Source organism: Bos taurus, chromosome 7 (genome assembly GCF_002263795.3).
Source record: "Bos taurus isolate L1 Dominette 01449 registration number 42190680 breed Hereford chromosome 7, ARS-UCD2.0, whole genome shotgun sequence".
Lineage (NCBI taxonomy): Eukaryota > Metazoa > Chordata > Mammalia > Artiodactyla > Bovidae > Bos > Bos taurus.
Window position 1 is genome coordinate 96,268,269 of NC_037334.1, and position 16,748 is coordinate 96,285,016.

A 16,748-nucleotide genomic window follows, 5' to 3' on the forward strand; every position below is an offset into this window, starting at 1 on the left:
GACCTTTTAGAACTAACACCCAAAAAAGATGTCCTTTTCATTATAGGGGACTGGAATGCAAAAGTAGGAAGTCAAGAAACACATGGAGTAATAGGCACATTTGGCCTTGGAATACAGAATGAAGCAGGGCAAAGATTAATAGAGTTTTGCCAAGAAAATGCACTGGTCATAACAAACACCCTCTTCCAACAACACAAGAGAAGACTCTATACATGGACATCACCAGATGGTCAACACCAAAATCTGATTGATTATATTCTTTGCAGCCAAAGATGGAGAAGCTCTATACAGTCAGCAAAAACAAGACCAGGAGCTGACTGTGGCTCAGATCATGAACTCCTTATTGCCAAATTCAGACTTAAACTGAAGAAAGTAGGGAAAACCACTAGACCATTCAGGTATGACCTAAGTCAAATCCCTTATGATTATACAGTAGAAGAGAGAAATAGATTTAAGGGACTAGATCTGATAGATAGAGTGCCTGATGAACTATGGATGGAGGTTCATTACATTGTACAGGAGACAGGGATCAAGACCATCCCCATGGAAAAGAAATGCAAAAAAGCAAAATGGCTGTCTGATGAGGCCTTACACATAGCTGTGAAAAGAAGAGAAGTGAAAAGCAAAGGAGAAAAGGAAAGATATAAGCATCTGAATGCAGAGTTCCAAAGAACAGCAAGAAGAGATAAGAAAGCCTTCCTTGGTGATCAATGCAAAGAAATAGAGGAAAGCAACAGAATGGGAAAGACTAGAGATCTCTTTAAGAAAATTAGAGATACCAAGAGAAGATGGGCTCGATAAAGGACAGAAATGGTATGGACCTAACAGAAGCAGAAGATATTAAGAAGAGGTGGCAAGAATACACAGCAGAACTATACAAAAAAATCTTCACAACCCAGATAATCACAATGGTGTGATCACTCACCTAGAGCCAGACATCCTGGAATGTGAAGTCAAGTGGGCCTTAGAAAGCATCACTATGAACAAAGCTAGTGGAGGTGATGGAATTTTAGTTGAGCTATTTCAAATGCTGAAAGGTGATGCTGTGAAAGTGCTGCACTCAATATGCCAGCAAATTTGGAAAACTCAGCAGTGGCCATAGGACTGGAAAAGGTCAGTTTTAATTCCAGTCCCAAAGAAAGGCAATGCCAAAGAATGCTCAAACTACCGCACAATCGCATTCATCTCACATGCTAGTAAAGTAATGCTCAAAATTCTCCAAGCCAGGCTTCAGCAATATGTGAACCGTGAACTTCCAGATGTTCAGGCTGGTTTTAGAAAAGGCAGAGGAACCAGAGATCAAATTGCCAACATCCAATGGATCATCGAAAAAGCAAGAGAGTTCCAGAAAAACATCTATTTCTCTTTATTGACTATGCCAAAGCCTTTGACTGTGTGGATCACAACCAACTGTGGAAAATTCTGAAAGAGATGGGAATACCAGACCACCTGACTGGCCTCTTGAGAAACCTATATGCAGGTCAGGAAGCAACAGTTAGAACTGGACATGGAACAACAGACTGGTTCCAAATAGGAAAAGGAGTACATCAAGGCTGTATATTGTCACCCTGCTTATTTAACTTCTATGCAGAGTACATCATGAGAAACGCTGGGCTGGAAGAAGCACAAGCTGGAATCAAGATTGGTGGGAGAAATATCAATAACCTCAGATATGCAGATGACACCACCCTTATGGCAGAAAGTGAAGAGGAACTAAAAAGCCTATTGATTAAAATGAAAGAGGAGAGTGAAAAGGTTGGCTTAAAGCTCAACATTCAGAAAACGAAGATCATGGCATCTGGTCCCATCACTTCATGGGAAATAGATGGGGAAACAGTGGAAACAGTGGCAGACTTTATTTTGGGGGGCTCCAAAATCACTGCAGATGGTGATTGCAGCCATGAAATTAAAAGACGCTTACTCCTTGGAAGGAAAGTTATGACCAACCTAGATAGCATATTCAAAAGCAGAGACATTACTTTGCCAACAAAGGTCCATCTAGTCAAGGCTATGGTTTTTCCTGTGGTCATGTATGGATGTGAGAGTTGGACTGTAAAGAAGGCTGAGTGCCGAAGAATTGATGCTTTTGAACTGTGGTGTTGGAGAAGACTCTTGAGAGTCCCTTGGACTGCAAGGAGATCCTACCAGTCCATTCTGAAGGAGATCAGTCCTGGGTGTTCTTTGGAAGGAATGATGCTAAAGCTGAAACTCCAGTATTTTGGCTACCTCATGGGAAGAGTTGACTCATTGGAAAAGACCCTGATGCTGGGAGGGATTGGGGGCAAGAGGAGAAGGGGACGACAGAGGATGAGATGGCTGGATGGCATCACTGACTCGATGGACATGAGTCTGAGTGAACTCCGGGAGTTGGTGATGGACAGGGAGGCCTGGCGTGCTGCGGTTCATGGGGTCTCAAAAAGTCGGACATGACTGAGCGACTGATCTGATCTGATAAATTCACAGTAATCAAAACAGTATGGTACTGACACAAAAACAGAGCCATATGGTTCTGTTCAATGGAACAGAACAGAGTCCCGAAACAAACGTATGCACTTATGGTCAATTAATCTACAACAAAGGGTGTAAGAATATACAATGGGAAAAGACATTCTCTTCACTAAGTGGTGCCTGAAAAATCTGACAGCTACATGTAAAAGCATGAAATTAGAACATCTTCTCATAGCATTTACAAATATCGGATTCAAGACCTAAATATTAATACTGTAAACTATAAAACCCCTTGTAGAAAATATAGGCAGAATACACTTTGACATAAATCATAGCAATATTTTTTTGAATCTGTCTCGCAAGGCAAAGGAAACAAAAGCAAAAATAAACAAATGGGACTGAACTGAACTTAAAAGCTTTTGAACAGCAAAGGAAACTGTTTAGACAAAACAAAAAGACAACTTGCAGAAGGGGAGGAAGTATTTGTAAATAATGTGACCAATAAAGGGATAAAATCCAAAATGTATAAACAACTCTTACAATTCAATAAAAAAAAAAAAAAAAAAAACCCAACTGAAAAATTGAAGACCTAAAAAGACAGATAGCTAACAGGCATATGAAAAGATGCTCAACATCACTAGCTACTGGAGAAATGCAGATCAAAACCACAATAAAGATATCTCCTCACACCTATCAGAATGGCTAGCATCAAAAAAAGACCACAAATAACAGATATTTGGTACAGATGTAGATAAAACAGAACCCTTATAAATTGCTGGTGCAAATGTAAATTTGAAAATCCACTATGGAAAACAGTGTGGATGTTCCTCAAAAAACTAAAAATAGAACTACCATATAATGCAGCAATTTCATCCCTAGGTATGTATCTGAAGAAAAATAAAACACTAATTGGAGTAGATAAATGCACTTCAACATCCATAGTAGCATTATTTATAATAATCAAGATACAGAAGCAATCTAGTATTCATTGATGAATGGATAAAATGTGGTGTATATATACAATGGAATATTACTCAGCCATAAAAAGTATGAAAATTTTGCCTTTTGCAACAATATGGATGGACTTGGAGGGTATAATGCTTAGTGAAATAAGTCAGACAGAAAAAAGACAAATACTCTATGTTACCACTTATATGTGGCATCTACAAAATAAAACAAATGAATTAATATAACAAAGCAGAAACAAGCTCACAGATACAGAGAACAAGCTAGCAGTTACTGCTGGGGAGATGAGAGCAGGGAAGGGCTAGGAGTAGGATATTTATCAGCACAAACAATTATGTATATGTATATAGGCTTCCCTGGTGGCTCAGACGGTAGAGAATCTGCCTGCAATGCAGGAGACCTGCGTTCAATCCCTAGGTTGGGAAGATCCCCTGGAGGAGGGCATGGCAACCCACTCCAGTATTCTTGCCTGGAGAATCTACATGGACAGAGGAGCCTGGCAGGCTACAGTCCATGCCAGTCCATACATGTACAGTTCATACAAAGAGTCAGACATGACTGGGTGACTAATCACATACATTATATATAAAATAAATAAGCTACAAGGATACACTGTAAAGTGCAGGGAATGTGACCAATATTTTATAATAATTTTATATGGAGTTTAATCTATCAAAATTTTGAATCACTATGTTGTATATCTGAAACTAATATAATATATAATATATAATAATATATATTGATAAAAATATGACTTTGAAATCAACACCCTAACAAAACAAATTAGAATTCTAATAAAATTATGCTGCTACTGCTAAGTCACTTCAGTTGTGTCCCGGACTCTGTGCGACCCCATAGATGGCAGCCCATGAGGCTCCCCCATCCCTGGGATTCTCCAGGCAAGAACACTGGAGTGGGTTGCCATTTTCTTCTCCAAGGAAGAAGGAATATATAATAATAATTATTATAATACATAATTATATATATATAATATATATTGATAAAAATATGACTTCAAAATCAGTACCCTAACGAAACCAATCAGAATTCTAACAAAATGATGCTAGCATGGTTAAATTTCCATGGGCATTTGCCTTAGAACCTCAGTCACTCAATTTTTTTTTTAATTTAAATGTATTTAATTGGATGCTAAGAAAGCTGTGGTACATATACACAATGGAGTATTACTCAGCCATTAAAAAGAATACATTTGAATCAGTTTTATAGCCTTTTGAACTAGAACCATGCTTTCTTTCTTTGAAATGAATGTCCTTGAAGACAAGCAGTTCCACAGAAATAATTTAACCAAAATTTAAAATACAATCCAAGAATGGCCTAATTTATCATTCTCTTTTAACATGGAGTAAACATCTTTCCACTTGTCCTCTCTACCTGAAACTCCCCAGAGAGCTTAATGAGAAAATGAAGCAATTCTTGAAGCTTCTAACAAGCCACATTTCATACAAAGAAAAGGTATTTCTGCAGAATTTTTAGCTTTTATCTTAAGTTTTAATACTCTCAGAAGCTTCCTAATTGTGAGAAAGCTTGGCTTTGAAACATTAACATGCTGAGGAAAATTATGTATGAACCCACCCAGCTTCCACAATATACTGCCCTTATTCTCCAATTTAGAAATACATATACTAAGTCAATCAAACAAGTAATCAACAGAATGAGATGGTTCTAACATATTAGCAGTCTACTAAGCAAACCAACCCCAAACCTATAAATGTCTCAAGGTTAAGAAATGGAAACCGAAGGACAACCAATCACAAATAACCAACCAGGCTTATTCAAAGAAAGCAACTGCTTAAACTATAGCCAATCAAGTAGTTTCCTTGCTTTGCCTCTATCTCTTCTCTGTTAAAGTCTTTCCCCTGGCTCCTGTTGGTACAGCATGCATGACACGTCTGTTTTGATGCTACCTGATTCAAATTGTTGCTCAAACTCTTAACATTTTTAACAAGCTTCGATTTATTTTCTAACACACTTGAGTGAATTGGCATTAAAGAAACACATAAGAGAACAGACTACATGTTCGCATCATCATTATTATGATAACAACGTAATGAAGGTACTCACCACTAGGACTTCTTACCTGTGATGAGGAAAATTGAAGAAATATCCCATGAACTTGAGCTGCAAGAATGTAAACAGTAATTCTGTCAAAGCTATTTTCACAAGATACATTGACTCTCTCACTCTTGAAACAACTATGTATCAGGAAGGCTTTGGAGGAAAAATCAACCCAAGTTGGTGGGCAGAGCTGTTACCTGACAAAGGTGGCTGTGGGGCTTCCCTAGTGAATTGCACAGCAACTCCTGATTTTAGGGTAAAGACTATGCTTCCTCTCCAGCAGGAAGCAGCAACCAGCCATTTTTCTCAAAAAAAAAAAAAAAAAAAAAGCGGTGATGCAGTTTTTAAGCTTTAGCTCACCACCAGAGGAGATTGCATGGCACCCCACTCCAGTACTCTTGCCTGGAAAATCCCATGGACGGAGGAGCCTGGTGGGCTGCAATCCATGGGGTTGCGAAGAGTCGGACACGACTGAGCGACTTCACTTTCACTTTTCACTTTCATGCATTGGAGAAGGAAATGGCAACCCACTCCAGTGTTCTTGTCTGGAGAATCCCAGGGACGGCAGAGCCTGGTGGGCTGCTGTCTATGGGGTCGCACAGAGTCAGACACGACTGAAGCGACTTAGCAGCAGCAGCAGCAGAGGAGATTGCAGCAGACTTTGGTCACCTTTGGGTTATTTCCACCTTTCTCCCATTTAAGAGCTTGAACTACACTTAGATTTGCTTTCACAGTCAAGTGAATTTGAACTCTAAGACATCTCCTTCTTGGTCTTATAGGGAAAAGGAATAGAAAGGTAAAGAGGAAGGGAATTTTCGGTTCTCTGGTAATCAGTGCAAATTCACTCACACACGCACACGTGTATGCACGTATGTGTTTGCAGGTTGTGTTTTTTCTCCTCCAGTAAACACCCAGCGTGTCTCATGTAGATCATCTGCCTTTCTGCCCCAGGACACCTCCTCTCAGCATCACAGAAGCCCACAGCTGGACTCAGAAAATAGTAGAGCTAAGTGCTTTACCACAGCACCAACCTCTGATGGGTGTCAAAACCAGAGCTGATGATTAACAGATACGAACAGCATAATTGCTCCAGTAGTTCAAATGTTGAAATATTTCCATATGGTTTTTCTGAGCCTGCAGGTCTCTAGACCCCTGTTTTGGTCTCCCTAGTTTCTACCCTGGGACTTCCAGAAGTTCCCCACCACCCCAGCTCATCCCACTCTGGACTTCTTTACCAACCAGACACAGAAGGTTTAATGTCTGGCCCAGCAGTCATCCAGGCTTTGCTCTGCACTAATGCAGATGCCATTCTAATTGGTATGTGTATAGTTGTTTTTAGTTGATAAGTCATGTCTGACTCTTCTGTGACCCCATGGACTGTAGCCTGCAGGCTCCTCTGTCCATGGGATTTTCCAGGCAAGCATACTAGAGTGGGTTGTCCTTTCCTTCTCCAGGGGATCTTCCCAACCCAAGAATCGAACTTGCATCTCCTGCATTGGCAGACAGATTCTTCACTACTGAGCCACCAGGGAAGCCCATGTATATAGCACCGAGTATTAAATATTTTAAATGTCACTCCTTGCTAAAACCTCATGGGAAATGTCATGAGAGGGGGGAATTTGCAAATGCTGAAATTTTTGTAAAGAAGACCACTGTATGGAGTTTGAAGGAACAGTGTTAAAATTCCTGAGATGCAAAACAGGATGAGACCTCAAGCTACGTGCTTGACTGTCATCTAAGAAAGAGAGGGTCTTATTAATTACAGTGCTGGGAAAGACCGTGGCCCACATCTGAATTGCTGGGACCATTGGGGAAAAACTATTTTCTCTTCCTTACATGCAGTATGCAACCCCCCTACAAACACATTTTATCCAAATATCAATATTTAAAGAATATTAGTTTGGAAAGAGATAAGTTATTAGCCCCTCTGGAATGTGAATATGCTAGAGTCTAATTCAGTTTGAGCACTCTGATATAAACTTCCACCTTGCTTTCAACACGCTCAGAGTCTCACATCCCAGCACCCATCCTGCGCTCAGGAATATTGAAAGAGCTAGTTCACAGTTCACTGTAACCATTCATATCAATTTGGCTGCTGCTTCTGCTCTGTTGCCCTCATCCCATTAATTAGCCCTTGGCTATAGATTCATGGCCGGTCCCCCCAGCCATGTTTGGCCCGCCCCCTTCCCCCCACCCCAGGCTCTGTTCTCACTGGGGGCACTGGTATCATCCGTCTCTCCCATGTAACACTATATGAAATGTGTGCCACTGACTTTCTTTATTGTGAAAGACTTTATTTTCTTGGGCTTCAAAATCACTGCAGATGGTGACTACAGTCATGAAATTAAAAGACGCTTGCTCCTTGGAAGAAAAGTTATGACCAACCTAGATAGCATATTAAAAAGCAGAGACATTACTTTGCCAACAAAGGTCCATCTAGTCAAAGCTATGGTTTTTCCAGTAGTCATGTACAGATGTGAGAGTTAGACTATAAAGAAAGCTGAGCACCAAAGAATTGATGCTTTTGAACTGTGGTGTCGGAGAAGACTCTTGAGAGTCCCTTGGACTGCAAAGAGATACAACCAGTCCATCCTAAAGGAGATCAGTCCTGGGTATTCATTGGAAGGACTGATGCTGAAGCTGAAACTCCAATATGTTGGCCACCTGATGCAAAGAACTGACTCATTGGAAAAGACCCTGATGCTGGGAAAGATTGAAGGTCGGAGGAGAAGGGGATGACAGAGGATGAGCTGGTTGGATGGCATCACCGACTCGATGGACATGAGTTTGGGTAAACTCCGTGAGTTGGTGATGGACAGGGAGGCCTGGTGTGCTACAGTCCATGGGGTGGCAAAGAGTCGGACACGACCGAGTGACTGAACTGAACTGAACTGACTTTCTGATTAAAATGTCCTCATTTTACTAATTTCGGTCTTCTGCTGGGTTCTGCGTCTCTTACCTCTTCTGGATCTTGTGAACACTGACCAGTCGCTTCTTTTATCTCCCTCCTCTGGACCCTGACTGCCATCTGCTCTTTCTGCATCCTGATGGCTGCAATCTCACCGGGCTCCTTCCCTCAGAGCCTCATCCTTACAGATCTTTCTCGTTCAGGTTGCACCACAATCACTCCACTGAACAAGTTACTCTCCCTCCCAGTGTGACCCATTTTTTCTTCTGCCTCCAGACCTCTGCATATGTTGCTTTCTTTGCCTAGGATGTGATCTTCTCTCTGCCTGGCTAATACCCTCTCATATTTCAGGATTCAGTGTCATGTCACTTCCTCGAGGAAGCCTTCCTGGACTGCCCATGGCTGGGTTCAATTGGGCTCCTACATGCTCACAGAGCATCTTGTCTTACTCCTCCTACACACTTATCACACTAAGCCACTGCTGCCTTTTTGTTTTTCCCAATAGAGATGAGTTTTCTGGGGGAAAAACTGCATCTTATGCTCATTTTTCCTCAATAGCTAGCACACTGCCTGACATAGAAAACTCTCAACACATTTTTTTCTGTAATGAACTAAGAAAGATGTAACATAAACAGTTAAGATTTCTCATGTAACTGTGAGGCAGCTATCTTATCATTCCCACCTTACAGGTGAGGAAACTGGACTCAGAGAAACTAAGTGACTTCCCCAAAGTTACACAAGCAAGTAACACAGAACTGAGTTTCAGATCCCAGTAGCCTGTCTCCAGAGACTCTATAATCACTACTCTATGCCTCTTGCTTTTGAGTTATTAGGGGTAAAACCATACCAGTAATACAGTATTGTGTCCCATTAGCTCAAAATACCCTTAAATTTAAGAGACATGTATCTGGTGAGAAACATGTATTTATTCAGCCTATCTTAATCCTGACTAAATAAAATTTATTTTATATCCAGGCCTAGATGGCAAGTCCCTCGGGGCCAGAGAAGAGAGTAAGGAAGAAAACAAGTGAGCTCAGAGGGAAAATATTTTTTAAATTATGTCCAAAGGTTAAGCCAAGATCAGGTCCCCAATATGTGTTCAAAATGGGTCAGAGGGCAAAGCTGAGACAGGAATTTGTGAGAACAAGAACAGGGAGCAGCAGGTTGGAGGGGCGAAGAGGCTGAACTGTAGCTTCTACATGCTTTTGCCGTTAAGCCACAATGGGAGGTCAGTTTGGTTACGGCAAACACTGAGTCACGGTGCAACCATAAACTTTCTCTTTGTTAAACTGCACCTGATAACCTCAAACTAATAATTTGATGATTGGTGACAGCCATTCGACTTGTGGCTTATGCCAAAGAAAATTGAGCATTTCTCGGATATCTCTGAGCCTTAAATTTGGCTGACAGCACTTGTCTGCAGTAACAGAGTTAACCAGATTTACAGCACATGGCAACGCTCCCCGGGGCCAGCATTTCACTTGTCAGATGTGCTGACTTAATAGAGCCCAGAGAAACCCCTAACTTAGATTAATCATGGTATGCAAATAAATAATCAATATCCCTAATATTTCATGCCCAGAATGGAAGGCCAGCAAGGGAATACAAGTGAGAAAAGAAAGAATAACAAAGTCGAATACTGGCAAGACATTCTCATTTTAAAACTCCCCTGTGTGCCGCGTTCACAGGCGCACACAAATCAAATGGTATCAGCCACCAAAGAATGCTAAGAACCCTGGCTCTGAAGGCTGCTCCTTCAGAACGTATTATGGGCTTCTGTGCTTCAAATGATGAAAGTGAAAGAGGAGAGTGAAAACGTTGGCTTAAAGCTCAAAATTCAGAAAACGAAGATCATGGCATCTGGCTCCCATCACTTCATGGCAAATAGATGGGAAAACAATGGAAACAGTGACAGACTTTATTTTGGGGGGCTCCAAAAATCACTGCAGATGTGACTGCAGCCATGAAATTAAAAGACGCTCGCTTCTTGGAAGAAAAGCTATGACCAACCTAGACAGCATATTAAAAAGCAGAGACATTACTTTACCAACAAAGGTTTGTCTGATCAAAGCTATGGTTTTTCCAATGGTCAAGTATGGATGTGAGAGTTGTAGTATAAAGAAAGCTGAGTGCTGAAGAATTGATGCTCTTCTCCAATTGTGGTATCGAAGAAGACTCTTGAGAGTCTCTTGGACTGCAAGGAGATCCAACCAGTCCATCCTAAAGGAAATCAGTCCTGAATATTCATTGGAAGGACTGATGCTGAAGCTGAAACTCCAATACTTTGGCCACCTGATGTGAAGAGCTGACTCACTGGAAGAGACCCTGATGTTGGGAAAGATTGAAGGCAGGAGGAGAAAGGGACAACAGAAGATGAGATGGCTGGATGGCATCACTGACTCAATGGACATGAGTTTGGGTAAACTCCGTGAGTTGGTGATGGACAGGGAGGCCTGGCATGCTGCAGTCCATGGAGTCGCAAAGAGTAGGACACAACTGAGCGACTGAACTGACTGATGCTTCAGATGAAAAAGATGAAGCTCATGTTAGATCACCTCCCCACTCCATAAACATACACACACACGGGGCAGCAGAACGCCTTTCTTCACCTCTGGCCCCCCGTAACTAGCACAGAGGCTGGCTTATTAGGCATCAGATGTTTGCTGACCTGGTCTCTGAGCCACACAGGAGCACTCTTCTCGTCCCTTGCAGGCTGTTCCCGGGCTCCCTTCCACGGGAGCACAGAGCCCTTCAGAGTCACCGGACAGCCGCCCACAGCAGGCAGGCTCCAGCTTCACCCTCCCAGCTGCTCTTTTGCAACTGTGTGCTGAGAATAGGGGATGGTTCTGCTGGCTGCCCCATGCTACCAGACTGTGCTCTGTGAGATGAGACGGGCTGAACCAGGAGGAATGTTCTCCTCTATAAGGAGGGTGGCCCTTGCTCATCTCTCTCCAGAGTGGGGACCTTCTGGCCCTCAATGTCCCTCTGGTTGCCTTGTAACATGGAGAACGCCCTGGACAGAGCTGGAAGGCTAGACCCCTGCCTTGATGCTTCCAGTGGTCACTAGTAAGATCCCAACAAGTCACCTAACCACATCAAGCTTCAGTTTACTCATTTGTAAAATGAGGTAATACATGCCATGAATTCTGCACAGAACTGGTCTCAGGATCAATGGTATAATATATATGAAAGTGCTTTTACAACCGTAAAGCAAGCCTAATAAATGTAATTGGTATTATTGGTAGTATTTGTGGCATTCTCAATGTTGACTGTTTTCTGCAACTCTGACCTAGTGACCTCAGCTTCATAAAATCAGTAATATCAAGTAGGCTGTGTTGCTGTTTGAGGGAGATTTTTCACATGTGAAATTGGAAATATAGTTCGAATGGTATAAAAGGATGGCCAGCATATTTTCTGCCTGGGGCAGTCGGGCAGGGCTAAGGTTTAGTTACTTGACATAGGATGGCATTCCATGTGTGTAATTTAGTGTCACTCCGAGACAAATTTTTAGCCCCCAAATACATATATCTCTACCAATATGACAGTATTTTATATGTCCTAATTATAAATCAGGCCTGGGTTGCTGGTTGTGGTGGTATTAGGCTGGATTTACAGAAGAGAACAAATAGCTCATATTAATTTAACTGTTTGTGAGAGCTCAACCATAAAGAAGGTAGAATGCCAAAGAATCGATACCTTCAAACTGTGATGCTGAAGAAGACTCTTGAGAGTCCCTTAGACTGCAGGAAGATCGAACCGGTCAATCTGAAAGGAAATCAATTCTGAATACTCATTGGAAGGACTGATGCTGAAGCTGAAACTCCAATACTTTGGCTACCTGATACAAAGAGTTGACTCATTGAAAAAGACCCTGATGCTGGGAAAGATTGAAAGCAGAAGGAGAAGGGGGCAACAGAGGATGAGATGGCTGGATGGCATCACCAATGCAATGGACATGAACTTGGGCAAAGTCAGGGAGATGGTGAGGGACAGGGAACTCTGGTGGGTTGCAGTCCATGGAGTCATGAAGAGTTGGAGATGATTTGGCGATTGGGGTTTCCCTCATAACTCAGTTGGTAAAGAATATGCATGCAACATTCAGAAAACTAAGATCATGGTATCCAGTCCCATCACTTCATGGCAAATAGATGGGAAAACAGCAGAAACAGTGTCAGACTTTATTTTTCTGGGCTCAAAAATCACTGCAGATGGTGACTGCAGACATGAAATTAAAAGACGCTTACTCCTTGGAAGAAAAGTTATAACCAACCTAGACAGCATATTCAAAAGCAAAGTCATTACTTCGTTAACAAAGGTCCATCTAGTCAAGGCTATGGTTTTTCCAGTAGTCATGTATGGATGTGAGAGTTGGACTGTGAAGAAAGCTGAGCACAGAAGAATTGATGCTTTTGAACTGTGGTGTTGGAGAAGACTCTTGAGAGTCCCTTGGACTGCAAGGAGATCCAACCAGTCCATTCTAAAGGAGATCAGTCCTGATGTTCATTGGATGGACTGATGTGGAAGCTGAAACTCCAATACTTTGGCCACCTGATGCAAAGAGCTGACTCATTTGAAAAGACCCTGATGCTGGGAGGGACTGGGGGCAGGAGGAGAAGGGGACGACAGAGGATGAGATGGCTGGATGGCATCACCGACTCGATGGACATGAGTTTGGGTGAACTCTGGGAGTTGGTAATGGACAGGGAGGCCTAGTGTGCTGTGGTTCATGGGGTCCCAAAGAGTCAGACATGACTGAGTGACTGAACTGAACTGAACTCCTACTTAACCCAGCCTCCATATAGCAAAGTGGTATTCTCAAAATGCAAATTGGATTATGTCACTTTCTTGTTCTATATCCCCCAGTGGGTTTCCAATGCACTTATGGAAAACACCCAAAGCATATGTTGTGGGCTTATCTCCAGAGCTAAACTCCTACCCTATTTCCATGTGCTTTCTCCAGAGTCTCACGCTGTCATTTCCTCTCTTTCCCCTTGCTCAACAATATGTTCAAGTTTCTTCTCAGTTCAGTTCAGTTCAGTCGCTCAGTTGTGTCTGACTCTCTGCTACCCCATGAACCACAGCATGCCAGGCCTCCCTGTCCATCACCAACTCCCAGAGTTCACCCAAACTCATGTCCATCAAGTCGGTAATGCCATCCAGCCATCTCATCCTCTGTCATCCCCTTCTCCTCCTGCTCCCAATCCCTCCCAGCATCAGGGTCTTTTCCAATGAGTCAGCTCTTCACATTAGGTGGCCAAAGGATTGGAGTTTCAGTTTCAACATGAGTCCTTCCAATGAACACCCAGGACTGATCTCCTTTAGGATGGACTGGTTGGATCTCCTTGCAGTCCAAGGGACTCTCGAGAGTCTTCTCCAACACCACAGTTCAAAAGCATGAATTCTTTGGCGTTCAACTTTCTTCATAGTCCAGTTCTGACATTCATACATGACCACTGGAAAAACTATAGCCTTGACTAGACAGATCTTTGTTGGCAAAGTAATGTCTCTGCTTTTTAATATGCTATCTAGGTTGGTCATAACTTTCCTTCCAAGGAGTAAGCGTCTTTTAATTTCACGGCTGCATTCACCATCTGCAGTGATTTCTACTGTACTATTAATATAAGCTTTTCTTCAACCTCTGATCATGTTCTCACTTCCCAAACACTGTCCTGTTTTTCTTCTTCCTTTAAACAGCAGGCTTCCTTGGTGCCTCAGACGGTAAAGAATTAGCCTGCAATGCCGGAGACCTGGGTTTGACCCCTGAGTCTGAAAGATCTCCTGGAGAAGGGAACGGCAACCCACTCCAGTATTCTTGCCTGGAGAATTCCATGGATAGAGGAGCCTGATGGGCTACCATCCATGGGGTTACAAAGAGTCAGACACGACTGAACAACACTTTAGCAGTGAGTTTCTAGTAACAGTGGTCTACATTTCCATTAGCTGTATTCCCTTCATTAACCACACGCATACTCTCTCAGTTCTCTGCAGTGTGGTTTCAGCCTTTACATTCTTCTGAGGCTAAGTGGTCTCTAAAAGCTGTAACCTGAGCCACCAATCCAGTAGGTTTTTCTCAGTCGTCACCCTCATTCACCTTTCATCTGCTGGTTTGATCACTCCTTGGCTGCTGTATCATCTTCTTGGGATCCTCCCCATGTCCTGAGCTCTCCAATGCCCCTTTTCTTTTCTTGCCCTCTAAATACTCCTTCCTCTTTTTGACCTCTACTTTCTCAGCAGACTCATCCATTGTCATGACTTTATCACCTTTTAATGTGATTTTCAATCCTGAATTTTTCATTAATTTCTGATTGCATTTCTGATCACTCACTGATTTCCACGTGGAAATTTTCATTAGTTCAAGCCACAAATGATCAGGCTCAAATCACACCTTGATGAGGAAAAATCTTAAATTTCTCCATGGCAGGATAATCAAACTAAGTCAGAACTGAAACACACATTTGTGATGGGCCTTTTCTCAACACACTATGTGCATCTACGTTATACATTAACCAGACATCCTCAAGGCAGGAGGAAATAAGCAACCTTCAAGAAAAATGGTCGCTTTTACCTGATGCCAGCATTGTAATTTTTAAGATTACTATTACTTTTTCATCCTGTATAGGGGGTCGAATTGACCTAATGTCTCACTCTGTTTATGCATACCTGACCAAAACATCTGATGAGTTTTATGCATAGTGTTAACCTGTCAATATGGTTCATAATTCTTTGCCTCAAAAATATATAAAACTGCATCTGTAGCACCTAACCAGTGGAACAGTCATCAGAGCTTCTGAGAGTCTGTCTTTCTATGTTATAATACTCAGTTTGGCTTGAATAAAATTCTATTTTTTCCTTCGTAGGAAAAAAAGAGATTGCAACAGATTTTGATTGCTAATTGTATTTTGGAACGTTTGCATGGTGTAGTCAGAAGGATACCAGAGAACATCTAGAGGATGCCTGGATCCTGTGCTCGGTACCAGCATGGGACCATCGGGCCCCACAGGCTTCTCCATATCTCTCAGGTATTCTAGTGAGTTCTCTTGACATCAGGACCTCATTGCTGAAGTGATGATCCTAAGAATTTTGAGCTGTTTCTACTTAAAACTTGGAGTCTTCAGGGGCGAGGACCTAGAGGGGGATCTAGGGAGGCAACTAGGAAAACATAAGTCACCAGTCTTGGTTAAAGTTGGCTCAAATTGAAAAACAAGTTGGTATACAATTGAACAAACTGCTAGTGAAATGAGAGACTGTGCCTGAATTCACCTCCGAACAGATACCTGCTTCTTCCTCGCACACAAAGCATTCTCAGATGACTGAGAGCCTAGTGAAGGTGTCTGAGGATTAATCCCGGTGCTGCGCAGTGGTCCCCCAGAGAACCCCACCGTAAGCACTAAGTAAACACTGCTGTTCCAGGGAACAGGACAGGGACTGATCAACTAGTGCTCGGGGAACCCACAGTGGTTTTCGATTCTTGGAAAGAGAAACTGAGACATAATAGAGTCAAATCGACCCAAAGGTAGCTCCTTAGAGAGCTAGACTCAGAAGCAGCACACATCCAATCTATCACATGGTCCTTAGAAAGCTGTTCAGATCATATCTGAATCAGGCTACCTAACTAATAATGGGAAACCATGCTTCAAAGGCAGACAGACAGCCACGTGAGGGAACACCAGCTGGGTTCCTGTATAGTGGCCTATGGGCCTAACACTTGCAACTTTTAACTAAATGGAAAGATATAAGAAAGATAACTTCTCCCTGAGATGGTCAAAACAGGGCACTTTTGGATTCAGAGTCCAGAGTGCTAACCATCACCCCATGGGGCCTGTTGTTAAAATGGGGCACTTCCGGTTGACCTAAACTGGCTTATTTGCATACTCAGAAAAAAAAGGCTATAAGATCCAACAACCAGAACGGGAGACATGTTTACTAGCTACCTGAAAGCCTCAAGATGGGGAAATGAGAAAACGTCTTCTTCACTCACTGACGCAAATGGAAAAAGCATGACTAATGGTGGCCAAATCAGCAAAAAACTTCAGAAGCCATTCCATTCAGAAGCCTCCGCCCCCACTTTGTATTCTTGCCTTTCCCCTGCCCTGCCCTGCCTGCCCTCCCATCTCCAACACCAAAAGAAAAAAAAAAAAAAAATCTGAGTCCAAGGCAGAAAATGAAAGCAGCCCAGAGGTAACAGCAGCTCCCTTTAAGGAGAAGTCCAGAAACAAAGGGGAACTCGCTCTTACATAGACTCCTTGGACTGAGACAGAACCTAACTGAAGATTTTCTAGATCCTTTACAGGATCTTTCTTACAGTAAGAACATATAAGCCTGGATATTCAGACTTGTACCAGCTCGTACA

The 16,748-nt window shown here is 42.3% G+C and overlaps 1 protein-coding gene across 2 annotated transcripts in view; it reads right to left on the minus strand.

The window, feature by feature from the left end:
* Positions 1 to 16,748, minus strand: part of ERAP1 (endoplasmic reticulum aminopeptidase 1) — a 129,802-nt gene that overhangs the window by 99,485 nt on the left and 13,569 nt on the right. Inside the window, exon 2 of one of the 2 annotated variants that reach the window (XM_059888137.1) lies at positions 5,513 to 5,553. The exons of the other annotated variant lie outside the window; for it this stretch is intronic. The gene's annotated coding sequence lies outside the window, so the exon portion shown is untranslated. The remainder of the gene's footprint in view (positions 1 to 5,512; positions 5,554 to 16,748) is intronic. 2 annotated transcript variants of the gene reach the window in all.